Source organism: Lynx rufus, unplaced genomic scaffold (assembly GCF_022079265.1).
Source record: "Lynx rufus isolate CCGP_SWC_20201006 ecotype Redwood Valley unplaced genomic scaffold, mLynRuf1.p SCAF_29, whole genome shotgun sequence".
In the NCBI taxonomy this organism is placed as follows: domain Eukaryota; kingdom Metazoa; phylum Chordata; class Mammalia; order Carnivora; family Felidae; genus Lynx; species Lynx rufus.
In genome coordinates, this window is record NW_025814844.1 from 8,240,393 (window position 1) to 8,259,716 (window position 19,324).

Here is a 19,324-nt window from a genome sequence, read left to right on the forward strand (position 1 = left end):
AGTTGGTTAAGTATCTGAATCTTGATTTTCGGCCTGGTCATGATCTCACGGTTCTGAGTTTGAGCCCCACATCTGGCTCGGTGCTGACAGTGTGGAAGGAGCTTGGGATTCACTCTCTCTGCTCCTCCTCTGTTCTCTCTCTCTCTCTCAAAGTAAATAAAAACTTAAAAAAAAAAAAAGAAACCAAAATTTAAAAGGAAGGAGAACGTTTTCATGTTCTATGAGTAACATAACCTGTAAACAAACCATAATGTAGAGAAGTGGGGCCTGGATCAATTACTGAAAAAGAATAATAACAAAATATTTCTTTAAATTTCTAGAGTTCAGAGTTCCAGAATTTTCAAAATGCTCTTATGTATATAATCTCATTTTACCATAACGGTTTCATGCAGCAAGCAGGAAAAGTGTAAGTTTTCCCATCTTACAGAGAAGGAAGGTTCAGTGTCAAAATCCTTCATGAAGTGTTTCACACCTAGTAACAGAGAGCATAAGTAACCTGAACATTGTTCTAAGACCTTTGGAAACATCAACCTAGCTCCTTAATCACAGCTGACAAAGTTTTCTTTAAGCAACATTAATCAAGATACTCCTGGGGGAGTTTTGTTTAGTCCATAAATGGCTCTCCGGGATCATCAGATGTAGATAATAAACAACAGAAAAAAAAAAAAAAAGCAGTCACAAGATTATCATTATACTTTCAAGGTGTTAAAGACTACATTCATTCATTCAATAAATATTTAACAAGCAACTACCCCATGCCAGCCACTGGGTTAGATGTTAGGGACTCCACCTTAAGCAAAACAGGTTATTTGCCCCCACTGTCATGGAGTTTTCTCTCCTGTGTGTGGGGTGTGGGATAAGTGAGACATCAAGTTTTAAAAAGAAATCTCAAAACATCATGATGACAAACTCTGAAGAGCACTAACAAAATAGAGAATGTGTCCCTCCAACATATACCCTTAAAGCTAACCCAAAGTGATGGTATTAAGAGGTGGGGGCCTTTGGGAGGTAATTATGTCATCATGGTGGAGCCTTCATCAATGAGACTAGTGTCCTTATAAAAAAAAACAGCCCCCCCCCAGGGGGAACCGGGAAGGGGGAGTAGTGAGCAGGTAGGCCCTTGCCTTCTTCAACCATTCGAGGACATAAGGTGAAGTCAGCCACCTACAACAGGGACATCACTAACCATGATGGCACTTCACCTTGGACTTCCAGCCTCCAGAAATGAGAAGTAACTTTCTGTTGTTTATAAGCCACCCAGTCTGCGGCATTTTTGCCACAGGAGCCAGAGGGACTAAGATGGGTACTACATACACAAGCCTATGAAAGGAGGACCTGATCTAACTGGTACTCTGGGGGGACAGAGTAGGCTTCCTTTGAGAAAGCGATGCTAAGTGTTGATTTCTGAACGATGACCAGGAAGTACTATGCCTGGCATGGCGGGGGGGGGGGGGGGTGTGGAGGGGGAAGAGGCGGGAGTTGCGGGGGGGGGGGTAGACTAAAAGGTTGCTGGGCAGATTGTGCAAATGAGATTCTAAAATGAGGAGGGCGGGAAAGCACCACACATCCCGACAAACATGAAAGTTCTTTCTGGCAATTCTGTCTCCAATTCCCACCTCGCTTTTTCCAACTTACTTCCATGGAGTTTCCATGTCTACGGGGCCCAGGTTAACCGGCCTAGGCCACCGCGCGAATCTAATGATTCGGCCACTGGGCAGCGGGGGGCTGTGTACGCCGGGGCGGCTGCTGTGGATGGCTCACCCACTTGCCCCAGGCACTCGACGACACACACCATTCCTACCGCATGCACCGTGGCTCTTGCAGGAAGTGGGCGGCCCACACTCGGCCTGGGAAGTGGCTGCGCTTTGATGCGGGTTTCATCACGGACGCCCAGCCTCACCCCAAGCCCCTCCCCGGCTCCCGGAGCCCGGCCTGCCCCTCACACCACCAGCCGCGGCCCCGGCACTGTCAGGCCCTGAATGGTCCTCGGCGGGAACCGTACCCACGGGCGGGAACCACCGTCTGGCCCCGCTGGCGGCCGGGGTACCACCGTCCCCCGACCCGTCCGCCTGCTCACCTGGTCCCGGGTCTCAGGAGTCACACGATCCGGCCGGGGGCGCGACGGCAGCGACCACGCCACAGCCAGCCCTGCGCCCGTCCCTCGGGTCGGCTTCCTCGGACTCTTGAAGGAATATGCGGCCCCGCGGGGTTCTGCAGTTTCGGCGTTCTCTCGGCCCGCACACTCGTTCTCTCTTTAAGCACACAGAGCGGGAAAACACGGGGCAGAGTCCTTCAGAGCCACGCCGTTTGGGCCACCGTGGTGAGGCGAGGACAAGGACGCGCCCAGGCACTGGAAGCGTCGACTCTCAGGCCCATCCGGCTGTTAATGGCGGGCAGGCTGGCCAACACCGGCCATGAGGAGAAAGGCAGCGCCAGCTGAGGGCTAGGGCGGGACTTGGGCGTGGAGCGCGGCTTGGGAACCATAGCGCCCGGCGAGGGTGGAGTCTGCCTGGCCATCGGCCTGGCGGGTGAGGGAGTGGGAGGGGCCTATATGCACCAGAGGGGCGGGGTCAGAGAGCGGGGGAAACAGTGCCGGCGGGGGCGGGGCCAGCCTGGCTGTGGGCGTGACAGCTGAGCGGAGTGGGCGGGTCGACCTGCAGCGGTTGGTGGCCGTTGGCGCGGTGGTTGGTGGCCGTTGGCGCGGCGGTTGGGAGGGTTGTGAAATTTGGGGCTCACACCTGGGGTCAGGGTCATTCATATCAAGCTTGTGTCCGATTCTGTAGAAAGCAGGGAACCGCAGCCACCCCAAGCTACAATCAAGGTCTGCTTCAACGTGGTTATTCCCTAAAGAGAGAGGCCAGACCACTGCGAGTCCTGAGAGGTGCGGGGGAGAGAAGCTTCAAACAGTGGTTTTTCACCAAGAGGTGTCGAACATGATTGCTGAGGCATCAGCGGGATTGCTGGTGAAGCTAGTTGTCATCCTTTCATAATCTCTCTTTCAGTAGATTGGAGAGCGGAGTAAAAATAATTCTATTTACCCAGAGTGGCCTTAGATAAAGCGATCAAGAGAGGACAGGAGTGTGTGCAGGCAGCGCTGGAACGGGCCCCCTGATCTCTTAGTGGGAGTTTCTCAGAGACTCGGGAACTTGGGGAGAGGTTGTGGGCAGCAAAAGGACGCCCAGTCTCCAGATGGGGGCAGATGGGGGCAGCTGAGGGTGGTGGGGAGCCTGGGCTGTGGCCCCTCCGGCAGGAGGCTCCAGCCGTTTAGTGTGGAGTTGGGAGCAGACAAGCTCTCTGGGATTCGAGGTGTCCTATACGTTTTTTATTCTCTTGCTTCAGAGGGCACGGCCAGACCCAACAGATGGAAGCTGCGAGGAGACCAATTTAGACGTGACTGGGGAGGTAAGGATTGAGCTGACAGAACACCCCATTCCTGGGATTAGGCCATCACTGGCAGGGAAGGATGAGCCCCATGGTGGAAAGAGCATGGTTTTGGAAATGAGAAGTGTCTCTGCTTCTGGTTTTGAGTTGGTCATTTATTTCTACAAGGCTGCATTTCCTCACTTCTGAAATGTTGATAAGGATATTTTCCCTGCTACCTCATAGCTGTGGCGGAGGTTGACTTTGATGGCCGCTGTGAAAATGCTTTGCACAGTAAGGGTGACAAGAGCTAACAATTACTGACTCCCAGCTGAGAATATGAAGGGGTTTTCCACATGCAGTCTCATTTCATCCTTACATCAACTGTCTCTGGTTTTACAAATGAAGAGACTCTGGCTGCTATCAGAGAAGTTAAGTAATTTGCCCAAGGCTTTTCAGCAGGTTGGAGCAGAATCCAGGCCTCAATGTATTCAGACTGACCCCAGAGTCTATTCTCTCAGCACTGCACTATAAAACCTAAATCCTGTGGGTTTTGTTGTTGTTATCAGTATTTTATAGAAACAACTCCAAATTTAGGCAAGATACTGAGCTATATTTCCTCTAACTCCAACAGTGAGATTTGCTGATTCCAATAATCGACTCTACCTACAGGCTTTTCGTTATTATAGCTTAATTTCTCAGCCTTAAGTAGCCTTTTTACCTATAAAAGAGTCCTGTCAACATGTAAATATCCCTTGAGGTGGGGGGGAAAAGATTGAGGGGAGGTGCCTAGAAACAAAGAGATGAAAACTTGACCTAGATTAAAAAGGGCATAGAGGAGAGTTGTGGGAAGACGTAATATTAAGCAATTTGTCTCTCAAATTGTCTATAATGAAAGACCAGTTTTAATTTTTAAAAATTTCCTATCTGTAGTGGACTGATCTTTTCGTAAAATACTATAAAAATGATTTACTAGAAAAATGAAATGAAAAAACAGACATAATACATACCCAGTTTTCTGAATTAAAGACCACAGAATGAACCTGCATTTTATTAACCATAAGAATAAATAAAACAGGAAAAAAAGAATTTTAAAACCAGTGCACATTCATTGAAAGTATGGATACAGATGTGACAAAGAATCCCTACTATGCTTGTAGCATTTTTTTCATTCCACAAATGTGTTTACTTCTTGCTAATTTATCTAAAATTAATTTGGGTTTGGGGCACCTGGGTGGCTCAGTTGGCTAAGCATCTGACTTCGGCTCAGGTCATGATCTCATGGTTTGTGAGTTCGAGACTCGCATCGGGCTCTGTGCTGACAGCTCAGAGCCTGGAGCCTGCTTCAGATTCTGTGTCTCCCTCTCTCTCTATCCCTCCCCTACTCACACACTGTCTCTCTCTCAAAAATAAACATTAAAAAAATTTTTTTTGAAAGCTCATTAGAGAAACTAATCTCATAGAGGTATGTTGATTGCAGTGTAAGAGGAGATTAATTTCAGCAAGTTCAAGATACTCATTTTTAACTTAGATCCAAAATGAAAATTTTCACAACTCATTTTCAGTCCATCAACTAGTTCCACAATTTATTTCATAGTTATATTTCAACTACCTTTTATTGAAATCACCTTTCAGTAAAAGGCAGAACCATGATTTTCTTACATATGCCTGTTCTTGTAATGAAAAGATAAAATTTAAAGCATTTTGTCAAACTTGTAAGATGTAACTTTGCCGACTGGCAATATTAAGTTCATCACCTACTTCACTGACAGTCATTATTAAGTGATGGAACATGTCAAAAATCTGTAAAGGTATATTCTTCCAAGCTTTTATTTTTCCCTTTCAATCAGATATTTACTGGCAAAACATGTTGCCATACTTCTTTGCATGGAAGTATAAAAACCATTAAAATACTGAAGATAGCAGCAAATAAGCGAGACTATCTAATGTACACTTTAAAAAATTAGAACCAAATTAGCTTCTTATTTTGTAGAAACCTATGACACGAATTTGCCTTACAGTTCAGACATTCTTAACACAACTTTCTTGCTCCATAAAGATCCTAATTCAGCATGTGGTACCTGTTATGATTCAACTTCCATATTATTACATTTTTTATAATTTTAATTTATAATTTTAATTTTACACTTTTATAATAATCTTCAATTTACATTAGTTTTTGCTGCATCAACTAAGCATACTTTTTAGTGAAGCTGACATTTTTCATAGCAAGACGTTTCTCCATGAAGGGAGTTCGAGACTGATTATGGTCAGTTGCAAGCTCTCCATCTGGGTAACTCTTACAAAAGTGCTTTTCTCTCATTGCAGGGGTCCCATCAGAGCATGTTCCTACTCAAAACTTAAACTCCAAGCACATTTGTTGACAATGTAATCCTTCATGGTTTTCTTCAGTACAGAGTTGGTTGTTTTTAGCAATAAAGCTAGGTGGGGGTGGGGAGAGGGGCGGGGAGAATCCTACCATTTTACTATTGTGTTCAAATTAATTCATTTTAGCAAGATCTGTGTGGCTGCCGAGTTGCAGTGAAAAACAGGCAACATTATGTATTTTATGGTTGGTCTTAATTCTTAACAGCCGGTTTCTGAACACATGTGATTGGAAAGTGATTCTTGAGCCCCATTTTTTTCCTGTGTTTCACCTAATGCTTCTAAGCAAGCATCTCTGATGCAATCATTTGCTAATCTTCCAGTAATTATCAGCGGATTTTTAGTTTTAGCAACCTGAGGAGCAATTTTCTGTGAAGCCCCCAAAAGCTTTAATGCTTATAGTGTAATACGGAACATCTGCTCTGTCAGCCTCTTGATTCAAAACTCTCTTTCTCAAAGACTTCTTTTTTGTTTTGGATTTGTTTGGTAAGTAAATGTCACTTAAGGATCCGTTTCATTCACGACTCATTAGTACTTTTCCATAAATCACATTATGGTTTTAGCACTTTGTCAGACAAATTTACTTGCCTAGTACAGCTACCAAATATGTGTGTATTTACATTAAAAGTCGTAATTAAAAGTCAAAATGATTATAACAACGATGTTGGATTATAGCTGACAAATCTTAAAACGATATGGAGCGTGAGGCGGTCCTCCTGTGCCCCTGTCACATGCATGTACCACTCAAGTTCCACCCAAACTGCTCTGTACCCTATTCAATGAGTTGAGTTCATCAATCATGTCCTGGCGCTTTGGGGAAATATATCACATTATTACATACACATTTCTTAAAGCTTCCTCCTGTTCTTTCTGCCTACATTGTGTTGGACTTTGTTGCTGTTGTTGTTTTTAACTTTATCTGTTGAAAGAGAGTGAGAGAGAGAGAGAGCGAGAGAGCGAGGGGGTTGGGAAGGGGCAAAGAGAGAGGGGAAGAGAGAGAATCCCAAGCAGACTCCTAGCTGTCAGCCCAGAGCCCGATGTGGGGCTCGATCCCACAAACAGAGCCAAAAACCAAGAATTGGATGCTTACCCAACTGAGCCACCCAGGCACCCCTGCAGACCACACTTTGAATAATATTGTCCTGGAATTGACGATTGGCACTTGTCAAAAATGCTAACCTCTGCTGGGTACCAAATGCTTACTTGGCAATAGAGGAGAAAAGATATGTCAGTTCTTGCTCTAGTCTGGCTCAGCCCCAGTGATTGGGTGTGTCTTCTTCAAAAGCTACATTTACTTCATCTCAGGGTTATCTTTGTTAGGTGCCTGTCAAGAAAAGCTACAACGTCCAGTGGGATGTAAACATCAACGCTGGATTTTCATACCGCCTCAGAGAATGGCCTCGTTCTGGATATCAGCATTGCCAAAGTGGATGCCATTGTATTAGAGATTATAATTGGCAAGGTGGGTGCTTAATATTCAGGATTTTTTTCTCCCTACCACCAGTAACAGAGCAGTTAGGAAACATTAGACATGCCTAGTACCAAATCCCAATCATCTACTCTGATGGAGTGGGAAAGGTCTAACCACTAATGTAGAGCTGATAAAACACCTTTTAATGCCTTTGATAGTACAGAAGCTGTGTCATTCCACTGCTCCTGCCCAGCAGCCCAGACCCTGACCTTGTGGAAGTGGAAGAAGAATCTCAAATTCTGTCCTCAGGCAGAGCAGGCTGTCCAAAGTGAATATTGGTGAACACCCTTCCGGTCAGCAAAGGAGGAGGGCGGGACATGGAAGGACGGACTATAGGTGCATGATTTCATCCATTTGGGACTCCACGCTCCTGGAGGGAAGGAATAAGTTTGTTAATGGTTTTGTACAGTGCCCTGCGTGACAGTCATTACATCTATGAGGTCTCCACAGACAGTGAAGTGATTTTTCTAAAATAGTAATTACATCTCTCCTTTCGAGTTTCACAGATTAATCCGTAAGACCTGCCCATCATCCTCTTAACAGTATCTGGGGCTTTCATAGTTACAGCTGTTCACAAAGCCTCTTGTGAAAAATACTTTGCAAATGTACTTTCCTTTTGAGCCTTTCCAGAAACACAGGGCAGAATGGCCCGCTTTTACATTTTCCAGCCTAATGGTAGAGGCTCTGAATGCAAAACAGATCTAAATTTCTTTTTTCTTCTTTCCCAAAGCTTATAAGCTTTTTCTTAAAAAAAAAAAAAAAAAGACAAAAATAACATCAAGGAAAGTAATCTATATGGCTCTTTGCTCTCTGGAAACAAATAGAACATGAGTAGAATACTATACCACCAGACAGATATCACATGCATGAAAGAGATGCATTTCAGTGATTCTCAGCAAGGGGCGGTTTTGTCCCACAGGGGACATTTGTCTGGAAATACTTTGGTTGTCACAACTGAGGGAGAAGGGGCCGTGCTACTGGCGTTGAGTGGGTAAAGACCAGGGAGGCTGCTAACCAGCCTCCCACGCCCAGAAGAGTCCCCCACGACACAGAACTAGCGGGCCTCAAAGGGCAATAGTGGCAGGTAGCGAAACCATGATTTAGTTACACCTTCAAATTTTCTTCGAAGCTAATGCTTTTGTGGACTTATTTCTAGAACTTGTTAATCCCTGACATTTTATCCTTTGGGGCTCCGTTCTATGGGTAAGTCTTGCCAAAATAAGCCTTTTTCCAGTTTCCCAAATAAAGTGTAATTGTAAAGGGTACAATTAAAAAATTTTTAAAGATCCAAAGAACTACCCGATGGGAGTATGCTAGTACTCCTACTTCTGGGAGCTTTTAGAGAAGTAGATAATAATACGAGCCTTACAATTTTCAGGGGAATCTTCTGATAAAGGAAGACCGCTTCGGGGAACAAACACACCCCCAAATGAGAAGGCATCAATATACCAGAGAAACCCGCGCAGTCTGAACAGACACGGAGTTCTTACGGATCGTCAGGTCCTCTGAGGTCGCGGCTGGGCTTTAATGCTGGCCTTACCCTCAGTCTCCTGTATTTCATCACTGTATCCCCACCTCCGCGGTCACAGCGGAACCTTCAATAGCCTCATGCCCACCGGTGAGCTTTTTGAGGAGCACCGAAGTGTGAGGAACTCTTTCGCAAATTGTGTTCATTCTTCCACAGACCAGGCCCAGGTATTGACCTGGGACTTCCGTTCTCCTCTGTGTGTGGATTTTCCTGACTTCAGACAATTGTCCTTAGTAGGACCTCAGTGACAGCTGATTCAGGATCGGTGATGAGCTGGTCGTAGCTGACGCAGGCCGAAAAGAATTCCTATAGTAAATGTGAGAGTTCATGCAGTTTCTCCAGATGGGGCTTGGAGAGTTTGTTTCATTAGTAGGTTTTTCAGACTGTCTTTGCTCTTCATGAACGCTGGCATGTCATTTCCTCTTCAGACAAAACTTCTGCCTCTGGTGCATGTAGCTCTATCGTGGGGTATTGGGGGAAGCAGGCTAGCTTCAGGTGGAGGCTTCTGGCATGTCATTTCGCACCTCTGTGTCCTGATATGTCTTCTTTTACTGGTTTATTTTGATCAGTTTATCTTGAGCAAGTGTTCCTCACTAAAGGCAGATGGATAGAGCATTTTCCCCCAGAGGAGGCAGCAGCCACGTCTCCTCTGGGGAAGAATCCATGATTGGTCTGGTTTGGAGGGCACCATCAAGCACTCTACCCCAGGGGCCAGCCAGCAAGTGTGGGCACCTGCGGGGGCCCTCTTCTGATCCAGGTGAGCGCTGGAGTTTCCCTGTTCATTTCCAGAGTCACAGAAGGCAGACATCCTTGCGAGGGTTGTCTGAGCAATGTCACCCTTTGCCAATGGAAGGCCAGGGGCTCTGTCTAGCAACTTTATGCAAGCCCAAGATGCAAGAGAGCACAAAATGGGAAGACTTTCTAAAAACCCTTTTTTCCTAGTTTTAGGCCTTTTTATAAGACTATGCATGCCGATTTTTGTTGGGAAAACATGTTTAAGAAACTTACCCCTCTTGGGGACTGAAATCTGTGTGGGTGGTTTAAACTGTCTGCTTTCTTGACCCACTGTGCTGGTGGTTGGAAGCAGTTTTCTTTGTTTTTTTTAAATATTTTTAAGAGAGAAAGTGAGCAAGCAGGGGAAGGGGCAGAGAGAGGGGGACAGAGGATCTGAAACGGGTTCTGCTCTGATAGCAGTGAGCCCAATGCGGGGCTTGAACTCATGAACCACAAGATCATGACCTGAGCTGAAGTCAGTCACTCAGCTGACTGCGCCACCTGGGTCCACACCGGGAGCAGTTTTCTGTGTGGACCGCGTTGACCACACCGTCTCTCTGGAAGGAGCTCATACTTCCTGTTGCAGAATTGTTCTATAGCAGTAACAAAAGTTCCTCTGTATCTGTCAAAGGCAATGTAAACTTCATCTCTTCTAACACCTACAGCAGTTGCAGGGAAGATCAGATAGGGTTCTTTTTGTCTAGCGCTTCAAGTTTCATTCCCCTCTTAAATTATTTAAGGCTGGCTTTGATAGTTGCTTCCTAAAGAAGGTCAAATTGTGGTTTCAGATCCATTTAGAATTCATAAAAGGAACATTGGCTGAGCTGACACATTCATCTGGAACTCGAAGAAGGCTAAAGCAAAGCCCTATTTATACCCCCATGTGTCCCAACAGGTTGTGTGTCCAAGCAACCTATAGGCCTCCTAAAGTCATTTCCATTGTCACTGTGATCCAGTGCTAACTGTGATCTGGCACCTGTAATTCCGACGACTGTAGCAGTACATGCTGAAGAAACAGTGTGAAGGTAACACACTTCTCTTTCAAACTAGCTTTGAAATCGTTAAGCCTGAGGAATCTTGTACTGTCTGAAATACTGGGAAGGAGCACACAAAGATCCTGCCTCTTTCCAGAAATTGTTCCACTGGAAATTATCATTTTTCACAGGAGTTATTCTCGACTGTCCTTCTTGACAGTCTAATGATCTTAATACTTTCCCTATGGTAAGCCTTTTCTGGCGTTTTCTCATTAATGGCAGTGGGCAAAGCACGGTTCTCTCCCAGGGTCCATTTGGCATGGGAATTCAACGTACCGCCGCCATATTTCAGGGTCTAAGCACAGAGCCCAGGCCTAATGTTTTTTACAGCTTTACTGAGGTATAATTGACATACAATAAACTTCACATATTTAAAGTGTACAGTTTGATGTGTTTTAGCATGCGTATACCTCCCTGCAACCATCACCACATTCAAGATACTGGACATATCCTCATGCCCCTTTGCAACCCCTCTCTTCCCACCCTCCTCTTAAACCTTTAACACGCTATTTCAAAGTTGAAGCCAGAAAGTGGGAAAGCTACTCTTCCCATTCAGCAAGTCTGGTATAATCCCAGCTTCGAGACAAGGTGAGGAAATTATGACATTTACAGACCCAATGTTACTTTTGGATCCAGATGTGAAGATCCTCAGTGAAATACTGGTTAATTAATCAATTATGGAAAAAAACAGGACCAATTACAATTGTATCCCATAGACTTCCCTTTTTATTCTCCAGTGTATTTTTTCACTAAATCTTTGTTCATTTTTCCCCAGTTTTTCTTTCAGTTTCCTCACAGCTTTAGCTTTAGTTGATATTCTCATTTTATCCTGACATTATAAAACAAGATGGCTATTTTCTCATAAGCTCCTGGAGGGGAAATGTGTGCTAGATGAAGAATGGTTGCTAGTTGGTAGCAATCACCCACATTTCAAAATGAAAGGAGCAGAGCAATGAAAGAAGTTATATTCAATTACAATTTTCTTAGTCCCTTCTATTGCTTGTCAATCCCTCGAGTCCCCGAGAAATACCACTGAAGTTGTCAAGGCATTCATTTCCCAGGTACTTCGATTTGTGTCAAAGCTCCTAAAAACAAAGCCTCCTTTACCAGGAGGATAGGGCCCAACAAATAGGTCTTCTGTGATAAAATATTAGATAGACTGAATATATCCAGTCCATCTATGCAGCTGTCTCTAACATTCCTGCTATTTAGGAATGAGACATGATTAAATATTGAACATTTCTCAAATGTTTATCAATTAAGTGCTAACTTAGCACTTGAACTGGATGGCAAGATGAAAATGGAGAAAATGCTCTATGAAAATTGCTAGGACCAGGGCATCTGGGTGGCTCAGTCGGTTAAACATCTGGCTCTTGATTTCAGCTTGGGTCATGATCTCATGATTCATGAGATTGAGCCCGCGTCCAGCCCTGCCCTGACAGTACAGAGAACCTGCTTGATAATCTCTCTCTCCTGCCCTTCCCCTGCTCACACACACTCTCAAAATAACAAGATGGCTAGGACCAAAAGGCATATGTGCACCTTAAAACACTATCAAGTAAAGGGCTAAGTTATGGTACAGTGGGGTAGAAAGGAATGGGAAGGCTCTAAAAAGGTACCTGTAACTAGTATTGTAACTAGTATTTGTAGACTGTATAATAGGAGCACTTCTAACAGCCCAGCGGACAATGTACTTTCACTGTAGTAAGGGGACTGTCGCGGACAGGGTGGGTGGTATTAGGACATGAGAGATCTAAGTTCCCTAGTTGAAACAGGGACCCTGGTGTAACGGGAAAGAGTACTAGGCAGGTCGGGCCTGATTGTGGAGGATCCAACAAAATTACCTCCGGTCCATTTCCAGTCAGCCCCTCGTATAAGAGGCTATCACTTTTCTGATAATCTATCACTATAGATTTTCTTCTGCTGCTGAATTTCAGGTGAATGGAATCATGTAGTACATACTCTTCAATGTTTGATTTCTTTCACACAACACGGTTTTGAAATTCGTATTTTTGCATGTATTTAAAATTCCTTTTTAGTCAGGGGCACTTGGGTGGCTCGGTTAAGCGTCTGACTTCAGCTCATGTCATGATCTCGTGGTTTGTGAGTCTGAGTTCCATGTCTGGCTCTGTGCTGACAGTGAAGAGCCTGCTTGGGATTCTCTCCCTCTCTCTCTCTGCCCTCCCCTGCTCATGCTTACTCACCCTCTCTCTTTCAAAATAAATAAACTTAAAATGTTAAACAGTACCCTTTTTACCCTTTTCCAACTTCTCTCTGGACTGTCAGAAAACACGTCATTTACCACCAGAAAGGTAAGAGAAATGTCTTATGGGAGCCCCTAGCATCCCTGGAACTCCTGATTCTTTTCAATCTGCTTGTATGCTTTGCCAGAGATCTTTGGAATTGAGGTAACTCCCTTGCCTTCCCTGGCACAGTTGATCCAACAGAAATTACAACTGGGCTCAGAACATTCTGGGATGGCCAAAATAAGACAGCATGTACTCCCTAGTGAAGAACCATGGGAATAGATAATCTAGATGTGTCCTTGAAGAGGTTAACGGGGTGCCTAGGAATGACTGCTTCATTAGCCATGGAACAGAAAAAAAAAAAAAAAGCCTCATTTCAACAAGGCAAGAATCTGTACCATGGGAGGACAAATCCATTAATCTTCCCAACAGATTAACCTGATGCCCCAAGAAAGAGAAAGGGTGGGGAAAGCACATCCGTTTGTTTTTCAGTGTCCATTCTCTGTGCCAGGAGTTACATCCAAGGGAATAAATGAGCCATTTGGAATGAAGCCATATTTGTGTATTGTGTGGGAAAGAGACTCAAAAAGAGACAACCCAGTCTGTTCACCTTGAGAGAAGCTGAGAAAGACAAGGAGGGCCTTTGAGCTGCAAGAGATAGATGCAGCCCTTCTAGAAGCGTATAGTCCCCACATTTGGGGCTTGAATCTAGCAGTGAGCAGCAGAGATAGTGCCAGCCCTCACTCGGGCTCCCATCTATACTGGGGGGCTCAGAGCCCTCTGCCCACTCCAGGAGAGTTTCAAAAAAGCAAATGGAGTGCCACGTGCCTACCTAGGGCATAGGCATCTGAGATGCAGGGAGGAGCATGAGGAAGTGCTCCCTGCCCACCTCTCTCCCAGTCACCCCAAAGTCCCCCAATGTGCTCCTGGGTGTGTGACCACAGGGCGCCTGACTTCAACCATGGCCTTGGGAAAAGCTTTAAAGGCCCTTCATCCCCCAGTCCCCGTGTGAGGGAGTGATCTGAAGAACTTCTGTCTGCTGGAGAGTTCAGTTCCAACACAAGAGGACGACGACAGCAACGAAACCTCAACTATTCTGCAGCTCAGCTGGCACCAACCGGTACTGGAATAGAACCCGAATCCTCTGCTGCTGTCCAGTGACAGACACCAGGAAAGTGGAATGTTCTCTAGGATAATGACAGGCTATTTTTAGAGGTAAAATGACAAAATCTAAATGTTGACAAGTTCAAGCCAGAAGGACTTGGGCCTACCTGTGTTCATTTAGGACTGGGATGTGGCTATGCTTTCAAACTTGGTCACCCCCATGGTTTACTGAAGGGTTGATGTGGGCTGTGACAAGAAAGGATCCAAGGGACTCAAGAGTTTTGACTTGAGGAACTAAAAACTGTTGCTCTTAACTGAGATCTTAAAAAACTAACATATGGTTAGAATGGATTTTGGCATAGGGATTTAAAAATTCACTTTGAGACATGCTAAGTATGGAATGTTTTAAAGGGGGATATTTTTGCTAAACTGGATAAAAATTTTGCAGCACCAAGATTTGATGGGTTCAACTATCATGTACTCTTAGTTGATGTAAAAATCCAGCATCTCCAGGATAAAGATAATTGGAGCTCTATTAAGATTAATTGGATATACAGTAAATGGATTGGTAAAGAGATGAAGGGAAGATTGCTGTCTGATGGAAAAAGCCAAATCCTAATGATCATATATGTATTCCTTGTATATTTGTATGCTAATTGGGTTGAAAATACATTATGGAGGGAAAGACTGTAAAAAAAAAAAAAAAAAAAAAGGTTGACGTGACCTTTTCTCTGTCTCTGTGGAAATCTGACCTTAGGTTAACTTTCTGGCTTCTTGCTTCTGGGAACCTGGTAAGAGAATATGTTAGTTGTACTACTGGGGAGCATTGTTTTTAGTAAAAGGTAGATCTTATGATGCAGATCTATGCTTTCAAACCATGAGTTTTGTAACCTTCTCCTCCTGGAACAGAAAACCCTTGCCTCCACATAATGGGCAGTGCAGTGTGTGGGTATGTGGTTCTGGATCTATTGGGTACAGAAAGACCAAAGAAAAAATAATTCCTCAGACTCATCCCTCTGTATGAATTACGGAGGAAGAAGACCCAACGTCAGAGAAACACCTGCGACTGCTCCATGGTGACCTCTTTGAAATCTCCGCATAATGATTTTACATGGTGTCCAAAAGATGAGCGAGTTACTGTTATTTGTTGTTGTTATCTGTTTCTTGTCAAGCAAGCTTTTGAAATTTGTAAATTCTTACGTTCCTTTAAATAGAGGTTGCTAATGGCACACAGGTGTCCTGAGATGTGTTTGTTTGTGAACCTTTTGGTTATAACTATGGGCAAAATGTCATGGAGTGATGTTAACTTGCTAAGCTGACATGGAGGGTGTTAAATGTTTATGTTCAGTATATTTTGTGTTTATTATATGCATCACTATATAATACTTCTTGAACTACTGTATTGCTGAATCAAGAGTTGTAGTGTTAGAGATTATATAACTGATAATATAATTGAGAATGGAATAACTGTGGCTTGCTTGTTAGAACTGGCAGGTTACTTTGTAACTATTTCCAAAACATCTGTTATTTAAACTGAAGCAATAAGTCACTCCTTTAAAATAAAAAGCAATGGGGCATCTGGGTAGCTCAGATCTGGGTGGCTTAAGCATCTGACTCTTGATTTCAGCTCAGGTCATGATCTCACAGTTTGTGGGTTCGAGCCCCATGTCGGGCTCTGGGCTGACAGTGCAGAGCCTGCTTGGGATTCTCTCCCTCTCCCTCTCTCTGTCCTTCCTCCACTCATGCGCACTCTTTTTCTCTCTCAAAATAAAAAAAATAAACATTAAAAAGTAAATAAATAAATAAAATAAAAAGTTGTTGCATCATTGAAAGATTTAGGACACTACAAAATAGCTTCTGCAACCCTGTTTGGCAATGGATTAGTAGAGTGGTGGATTCACTGATTATTAGTGATGGGTATGTTCTTATTGATTTTGGTACTTTTTTTTTTTTTTAGCATTTATTCATTTTTGAGAGTGAGAGAAACAGAGCATGAGTGGAGTAGGGGCAGAGAGAGGGAGACATAGAATCCAAAGCAGGCTCCAGACTCCAAGCGGTCAGCACAGGGCCCGATGCAGGGCTCGAACTCACGGACTGTGAGATCATGACCTGAGCCAAAGCCGGACGCTTAACCGACTGAGCTACCCAGGCGCCCCTGATTTTGGTACTTCTATGTTCAGATCGTTGTTAGGTCATTGGGTTGGAGCCCTGGGGTGGCGTGGAGTGAGATGTAGTGAGTGTGGGTCACTGATGGGAGAGAAGCCCCTGTCATTTAAGGACACAAATTACGCCCCAGCACCGGCCCGCAGCTGCACAGTGAAGAAACTTACGGTGAGGTTGCTAAGCAAATACTCGGAATGAATTACTGTTACCTATAAGCTCATAAGCAAATTGTTAAAAATACACATGCTTGCTAGTTGACATAGTTCAGATAAAACTTTTCAAAAGCATACTCTCCTCATTCCCTTTGCTTCTCACCCCCACCCAGAGCAAGTGTAATTTACTACAGGGAAGATAAAAAGAAACATCTAAGGGGAACCCCAGCATTGCCCAAAGTCCTGATTCTCTTTAATCTGCTTTTATGTTTTTATGTTAAGAATTTTTTTTTTCAAAATTCTACAGAAAATTTCAAGCGTAGAGAATATTACGTTGAATACTGGTATACCTACTGCCCTTCCATCGGAAGTATTTTACTATATTTGGCCTGAAGCATATCTATCTTTCTATTGATTCATCAATCTATCTTATTTTTACACATTTCACAATAATAAATTACAGACACCGATACACTTTCCCCAAAATGCCCCAGGATGCATATCATTACCTTAAGTTCAATATTTCTTATTTGCAAATTATTGTCTTTTGAGGTAGCATTTACATATAATGAAATGCAGGAATAGTAAGTAAACATTCACTGAGTTTTGACAAATATATACATCTTTGTAACCCAAACACTTATCAAAATATAAAACAATACTATCCCATAGAAATGTAATGCAAGTCACATATATAACTTAGAATTTTCTAGTAGTTACACTAGAAAAGTAAACAGAAACTGCTGAAATTTATTTTACTAATACATCATTTTAAATATACAAAATATTAGAATCTAACATGTAATAGTAAAATATTACTAATGAGATGTTTTATATTCTTTCCTACTTACGTCTTCAAAATCTGGTGTGTATTTGGAACACATCTCCATTCAGACTAGTCACATTCCAAGTGTTCAACATGCCCATGTGGCCTGGCCAGTGGTCCTGTATTGGATGGCACATATAGAATGTTTTCATTGCCTGGAAAGGACCCATGCCCCTTCCACCCAGTCTCCATACCCACCCCCATAGAGGCTCCATCGTTCTAGGTTTTCTCCCCTCTCACTGATTAGTGCTGCCGGTCCTACCATTTCATGTCAATGGAATTGTACAGTATGTATCTTTTGTGTCTGGCTTCTTTCACTCAGCATAATGTTTCTGAGATTCATTTATGTTGTTATCTGTACTCAGCAGCTGGTAGTTGTATAATTGGTCTGAGAGAAACTGCTAGACCCTTTCCAAAATGGCTGCCCTACTTTATATCAGCAAGTATAAGAGTTCTGATTCTTCCACCCTCAAAGTGATCAATCTGTTTAATTTTAATCATTCTGGTGGGTATGTAGTGGTATCTCCTTGTGGTTTGTTTTGCATTTCCCTAATGACACATGACGTCGAACGTGTTTATATCTGCTTCTTAGCCATTTGTGTTATCTCCTTTCATGTAAGTATCTGTTCAAGTCTTATGCCCTTTTCAAAAATGTGCTTGTTTTTCATTAGAGAATTCTTTATATATCCTGAATGTCAGTCTTTTGTCAAACATATACTTTACAAATATCTATTTTCCTAATCTATGGTTTGCTTGATTTCTTAATGGTCCCCTTGGATAAGCAGCAGTCTTAAATTTTGTTGAAGTCTAATTTAGCAAATTTTGTTTTCTTTTAAAAGTGTTGCTTTCTGTTCCTAAGAAAGCTTTGCCTATTCCCAAGTCACAAAGCTAGTCTCCTGTGTTTTCTTCTAAAGGCATCATTGTTTCAAGCATTATAATTAATACTCTGATCCACTTTGGATAAATTTGTGATATGTATATCTAGTTGCCCTAGCCCCTTCTGCAGAAAGTTTCCTTTCTCCATAGGGTTACTTTGGCAACTGTGCTGAAAATCAAATGATGATGTAAGTGAGCACCTCCTTCTGTGCTGTTTTGTTTCATTGATGTAGGTGTTGACCTTCATACTGTATCATATTATCTTAAGAGCTGTAGCTTTATAGTAAGTCTTGAAATCCCTCATTCTAAATGTAATCCCTCATTCTCTTTTTGGGGTAAGATTACTTTAGATGTTCTAGATCCTTTGCATTTCCATATAAATTTTATAATTAGTTTGCCAATTTCTACCTAAAAAGCCTACTGGTGTTATGATTGGGATTGCATTAAATCTACAGATCTATTTGTGGGGAACGGACATCTTGCCAATGTTCTTCCATCCATCTCTTCCCACGCAGAAACATGATCTGTCTATACATTTATTTAGCTATTCTTTAATTTCTACCAAAAGTATGTTTTAGTTTTCCCATAAACTTTTTTGATGCTATGGGAAATGGAAGTTAAAACCTTTATTTTCTAATTGTTTGCTAATATAAAAAATACAATTGATTTTGGAGCATCTGGGTGGTTCAGTCGGTTAAGTGTCCAACTCTTGATTTTGGCTCAGATCATGATCTCAGAGTTTGTGAGATCAAGCCCCACCTCGTGCTACACTGACAGCATGGGGCCTGTTTGGGATTCTCTGTCTCCCTCTCTCTCTGCCCCTCCCCTGCTTGCTCACATTCCCATGTGTGCGTGTGCTCTGTCTCTCTCAAATAAATTAAAAACCTTCAAAAAAAAATACTATTGATTTTTACGTAATAGGCTTATATGCCATGACCGTGCTTAATTATCTTACTAGTTCTAATAGTTGAAGATATTCAGCCTTTTCCATATAAATACTCATATCATTTCCAAATAGAGACTGTTTTCTTTTTAATCTTTTGCCTTTCTTTCTTGCCTTTAGCACAAGATATACTGTAAAATGTTGAATTTACAAAAAAATATCATGAATTAGTACTGAATTTTGTCAAATGTCTTTTCTGTATCCATTGAAAAAGTTTTTTTTTGTTGTTGTTTTTTAAAGACACATTAAAAACAACATCATAAGCATCCATTACTATAGTGCCACATGGGTTTTGCACAAGGCCACCATCCAGCAAATGAGTGACAGAGTGGGCTCACACATGTGCCTGCTGACTTGAAAGCCCTGTTGTTGTTTTTTTTGTTTGTTTTTTTGAGAGAGAGAGAGAGAGAGTGCAACCTCGAGAGTAGGAGAGGGGAAGAGGGAGAGAGAGACAGAATCTTA